Below are 6,000 nucleotides of genomic sequence, written 5' to 3' on the forward strand. Positions count from 1 at the left end.
AACAATTCCATTCCTACATACACATCTTACAGAGACTCTTGCAGATACGTCCAAGGGGACATGTACAGATATGTCAAGAGTGGCATTATTTGTCATTAAAATATTGGAACCAAACTAAATATCCATCAGGAGAATGTATAAAGAATTATGAGGCCGGGCATGGTGGCTCACGCCTGTAATCCCAGCACTTTGGGAGGCCAAGGCGAGCGGATCACGAGGTCATGAGATCGAGAACATCCTGGCTAACACGGTGAAACCCCGTCTCTATTAAAAATATGAAAAATTGGCTGGGCATGGTGGCTCAAGCCTGTAATCCCAGCACTTTGGGAGGCCGAGACGGGCGGATCACGAGGTCAGGAGATCGAGACCATCCTGGCTAACATGGTGAAACCCCGTCTCTACTAAAAAATACAAAAAACTAGCCGGGCGAGGTGGCGGGCACCTGTAGTCCCAGCTACTTGGGAGGCTGAGGCAGGAGAATGGCGTGAACCCGGGAGGCGGAGCTTGCAGTGAGCTGAGATCCGGCCACTGCACTCCAGCCCGGGTGACAGAGCGAGACTCCGTCTCAAAAAAAAAAAAAGAAAAGAAAAATTAGCCAGGCGTGGTGGCAGGCACCTGTAGTCCCAGCTACTCGGGAGGCTGAGGTGGGAGAATGGCGTGAACCCGGGAGATGGAGCTTGCAGTGAGCCAAGATCATGCCACTGCACTCCAACCTAGGTGACAGAGCAAGACTCTGTCTCAAAAAAAAGAATTATGAAAGTCCAGGCACAGTGGCTCATGCCTGTAATCCCAGTGCTTTCAGCGGCTAAGGCTGGAGGATTACTTGAGCCCAGAAGTTTGAGAGTAGCCTGGGCAAATAGTGAGACCTCATCACTACAAAAAATTTGTTTAAATTAGTTGAATATGGTGGTATGTACCTGTAATCTCAGCTACTCAGGAGGCTGAGGTAGGAGGATCTCTTGAGCCCAGGAGGCAGATGTTACAGTGAGCCGAGATTGTGCCACTGTGCTCTAGCCTGGGCAACAGAGTGAGACCCTATCTCAAGGAAAAAAAAAAAAAAATGGCCAGGCATGGTGGCTCATGCCATAATCCCAGTACTTTGGGAGTCCTAGGTGGGCGGATCACCTGAGGTCAGGAATTCTAGACCAGCATGGCCAACATGGTGAAACCTCGTTTCTACCAAAAATACAAAAAATTAGCTGGGCATGGTGGTGGATGCCTGTAAAGCCAGCTACTCAGAAAGCTGAGGCAGGAGAATTGCTCAAACCTGGCAGGTGGAGGTTGCAGTGAGCTGAGCTCATGTCACTGCACTCCAGCCTGGGCAACAGAGTGAGACTTCGTCTCACAAAAAGAAAAAAATTATGATACAGGCACATGGTGGAATATTATACAGCAATTAATATGAAACCATTAAAACTATACACCATGACCTGAACAAATCTCAGAAATATTCTGAGCAAAACAAGCAGGTTTCAGGAAGAAAAGTTATAGTGCAATTTCATCACAGAATATTTTAAAACATATAAAACAAACATGTATTAGGGGGAAACATTATAAGTAGCAAAGATAGAAAAACTCATCTATATGGCAATACTACCTAAAGTAATCTATGATTCAATGCAATCCCTGTCAAAATCTCAATGACTTTTCTGTAAAAATTGAAAAGCCACTCCACAAATTCATAATGAATTATAAGATAATCCAAATAGTCAAAATCATTTTGCAGGAAAAACAAAAACAAAAACAAAAACCATTAGAAAACCCAAATTTCTCCATTTCAGAACTGACTACAAAGCTACAGTCATTAAAACACTGTGGCACTGGTATAAAGACAGACAGACACATCAATGGAATAAAATTGAGGATCCGGCCGGGCGCGGTGGCTCAAGCCTGTAATCCCAGCACTTTGGGAGGCCGAGACGGGCGGATCACAAGGTCAGGAGATCGAGACCATCCTGGCTAACATGGTGAAACCCCGTCTCTACTAAAAAAAAATACAAAAAACTAGCCTGGCGAGGTGGCGGGCGCCTGTAGTCCCAGCTACTGGGGAGGCTGAGGCGGGAGAATGGCGTAAACCCGGGAGGCGGAGCTTGCAGTGAGCTGACATCCGGCCACTGCACTCCAGCCTGGGCGACAGAGCGAGACTCCGTCTCAAAAAAAAAAAAAAAAAAAAAAAAAAAAAAAAAAAATTGAGGATCCAGAAAGAAACCCACACATCTATGCTAATGGATTTTTAAAAAGGAGGGTCTCACTCTGTTGCCCAGGCTGGAGTGTAGTGGTGCAATCAGAGTTCACTTCAGCCTCCAAATCCTAGGCTCAAGTGATCCTCCCACATCAGCCTCCCTAGTCGCTATACGCACCACCACCAATTAGCACCCAGCTAATTTTTTTTTTTTTTTTTTTTTTTTTTTGAGACTGAGTCTCATTCTGTCACCCAGGCTGGAGAGCAGGGACAAGATCTGGGCTCACTGCAACCTCTGCCTCCTGGGTTCAAGTAGTTCTCCTGCCCCAGTCTCCTGAGTAGCTAGGATTACAGCTGTGCACCACCACGCCCGGCCAATTTTTGTATTTTTAGTAGAGACGGGGTTTCACCATATTAGTCAGGCTGGTCTCGAACTCCTGACCTCATGATCCACCCACCTCAGCCTCCCAAAGTGCTGGGAATACAGGCACGAGCCACCGCGCCCAGCAGCACCCAGCTAATTTTTAATTTTTTTTTTGTAGAGACAGGATCTTGCTATGTTGCCAAGTCTGGTCTCAAATTCCTGGCTTCAAGTGATCCTCCTGCTTTGGCCTCCCAAAGTGCTGGGATTGCAGGTGTGATCCCGGTCTTGGCCAGTTGATTTTTGACGAGGGTGCCAAGACCATTTAATGAGGAAAGAATAACGTCTTCAACAAATGTTGCTGGATCAACTGGGTATCTATATGCAAAGTATGAAATTATACTTCATACCATATACAAAAAGTAACTCAAAAATAGATCAAAATAACTCAAAATAGTAACTCAAAATAAATGTAAAATCTAAAAGCTAAAAAGTCTTAGGAGTCTGGGCGCAGTGGCTCACGTCTGTAATCCCAGCACTTTGGGGAGTCGAGGCAGGCAGATGACCTGAGCTCAGGGGTTCAATACCAGCCTGGGCAACATGGTAAAAACCCGTCTCTACTAAAAATACAAAAATTAGCTGGGTGTGCTGGTGCACGCCTGTAATCCCAGCTACTCGGGAGAGACACAGGAATCGATTGAACTGGGGAGGCAGAGGTTGTGGTGAGCCGAGATTACGCCACTGCACTCCAGCCTGGGTGACAGTTAAAAAAAGAGAAAAGCTCACCTTTAAACGAATTTGGGGTAATTGTTCCTTCTGTGCAGGAGGAAGGAGAATATATTCAGCAAACGGTACATAGGTAAATGCAGTAAAATGTGTAGTGTTGATTTTTTTTGTTGGGTGTTAAGTACATAGTGTTCATTTTATCTTTTTTTTTTTTTCTTTTTTCAAACGGAGTCTCCCTCTGTCTATTAAAAATACAAAATTAGCCAGGTGTGGTAGCAGATGCCTGTAGTCCCAGCTACTCCGGAGGCTGAGGCACAAGAATTGCTTCAACCTGGGAGGTGAAGGTTGCAGTGAGGTGAGATTATGCCACTGCACTCCAGCTGGGCAACAAAGCGAGACTCTGTCACAAAGCAAACAAACAAAATACATAGAACTGAATGACAAGACCACTCTGCAAATTAAAACCTGTGGGATACAATGAAAGATACACTGACGGCCGGGCATGGTGGCTCACACCTGTAATCCTAGCACTTTGGGAGGCCAAGGAAGGTGGATTGCCTGAGGTCAGGAGTTCAAGACCAGCCTGGCCAAGATGATAAAACCCTGCCTCTACTAAAAAATAAAAAATACAAAAATTAGCCAGGCGTGGTGGCAGCCGACTGTAGTTCCGGCTACTCAGGAGGCTGAGGCAGGAGAATTGCTTGAACCAGGGAGGCAGCCTGGGCAACATGGTAAGAATAAACCTGTCTCTACTAAAAATAGAGCTATTTTTAGTAGAGACGGGGTTTTGCCACGTTGGCCAGGCTGGTCTTGAACTCCTGACCTCAAGTGATCCACCCGCCTCAGCCTCCCAGAGTGCTGGGATTACAGATGTAAGTCACCGTGCCCAGCCCACGATATCACTTACTAAAATAAAGAATAACATAATAAAAATGTAACAAATCATAACAAATTTTTGGAAATATTTTTCCATAATAAAAATACCATAAATCAATTTTTTAAATGCTTTGGGAGCAACATCTCTTTTTATTTATTTATTTTGAGACAGAGTCTCACTCTGTCGCCCAGGCTGGAGTGCAGTGGCGCAACCTCAGCTCACTGCAACCTCCGCCTCCTGGGTTCAAACAATTCTCCTGCCTCAGCCTCCCAAGTAGCTGGGATTACAAGGCGCCTGCCAACATGCCTAGTTAACTTTTATATTTTTAGTAGAGATGGGGTTTCACCATGTTGGGCAGACTGGTCTCGAACTCCTGGCCTCAAGTGATCCTCCTGCCTCGGCCTCCAAAAATGCTGGGATTACAGGCATGAACTACCGTGCCAGGCCAGCATTTGATTTTTTTTTTTTTTTAAGCATGTTTAAAATAAACACTCAGCAAACTAGGAAAGGAATTTTCTCAACTTGAGACATTAACTTGATAATGCTGAAACTTCTGAACAGAAGTTGGCAAACTTTTTCCGTAAAGAACCATGGTAAATATTTTAAGCTCTGCAGGCCAAAAAGTCTCTGTTGCATCTGGTCACCTGTGCCAGCAGAGTACAAAAGCGATAGACAAAGTGAATGGGCATGGCTGTGTTTCAATAAAACTTTATTTACAAAACCAGTGGTGGGCTGGATTGACTCACAGACCATGGCCACTAAATTCAATACTGAGGCAAGGGGCAGGGCATGGTGGATCATGCCTGCAATCCTAGCACTTTGGAAGACCAAGGTAGGAGGATCGCTTGAGCCCAGGAGTTTCAGATCAGCCTGGGAAACATGGGGAGACCCTGTCTCTACAAAAAATCTAAAAATTAGCCAGGTTTGGCGGTGCACACTTGTGGTCCCAGCTATTCGAGAGGCTGAGGTGAGAGGATCACTTGAGTCCAGGAGATCAAGGCCAGCCTCAGCAACATAGCAAAACCCTGTCTCTTAAAAAATGAATAAAATAAAAAAATTAGCACAGAGGGCCATGGTGAGTATAGGATTAAAGAGGAGTGAACGAGAACTTTAGTTTTTATGGCACTGTTTCTGTTTTTATTATGAAAAATGCTTTTATATCGTAATTATGTCATTAAAAATGAATTTAAAAAATAAAAGAACAGGGCCAGGCACTGTGGCTCACACCTGTAATCCCAACACTTTGGGAGGCCGAGGCAGGTGGATCATGAGGTCAAGAGTTCAAGGCCAGCCTGACCAACGTGGTGAAACCCTGTATCTACCAAGAATACAAAAACTAGCCGGGTGTGGTGGTGTACGCCTGTAATCCCAGCTACTCGGGAGACTGAGACAGGAGAATCGCTTGAACCCAGGAGGCGGAGGTTGCAGTGAGCTGAGATTGTGCCTCTGCACTCCAGCCTGGGTGACAGAGTAAGACTCCATCTCGGAAAATAATAATAATAATAAAATAAGTAAAGGAATATAGCCAGGCAAGGTGGCTCAGGCCTCTAATCCCAGCATTATAGGAGGCCGAGGTGGGCAGATCACTTGAGGTCAGGAGTTCGAGACCAGCCTGGCCAACGTGGCAAAACCCCATCTCTACTAAAAATACAAAAATTAGCCAGGGGTGGTGGTACACACCTGTAATCCCAGCTATTTGGGAGGCTGAGGCAGGAGAATCACTTGAACCCAGGAGGCAGAGGTTGCAGTGAGCTGAGATAGTGCCACTGCACTCCAGCCTGGCTACAGAGTGAGACTCCATCTCAAAAAAATAAATAAATAAAAATAAAATAAAACGTAAAGGAACATGCTTCC

The sequence above is a fragment of the Trachypithecus francoisi genome, unplaced genomic scaffold (genome assembly GCF_009764315.1).
Source record: "Trachypithecus francoisi isolate TF-2019V2 unplaced genomic scaffold, Tfra_2.0 Lachesis_group5, whole genome shotgun sequence".
NCBI classification, from domain to species: Eukaryota; Metazoa; Chordata; class Mammalia; order Primates; family Cercopithecidae; genus Trachypithecus; species Trachypithecus francoisi.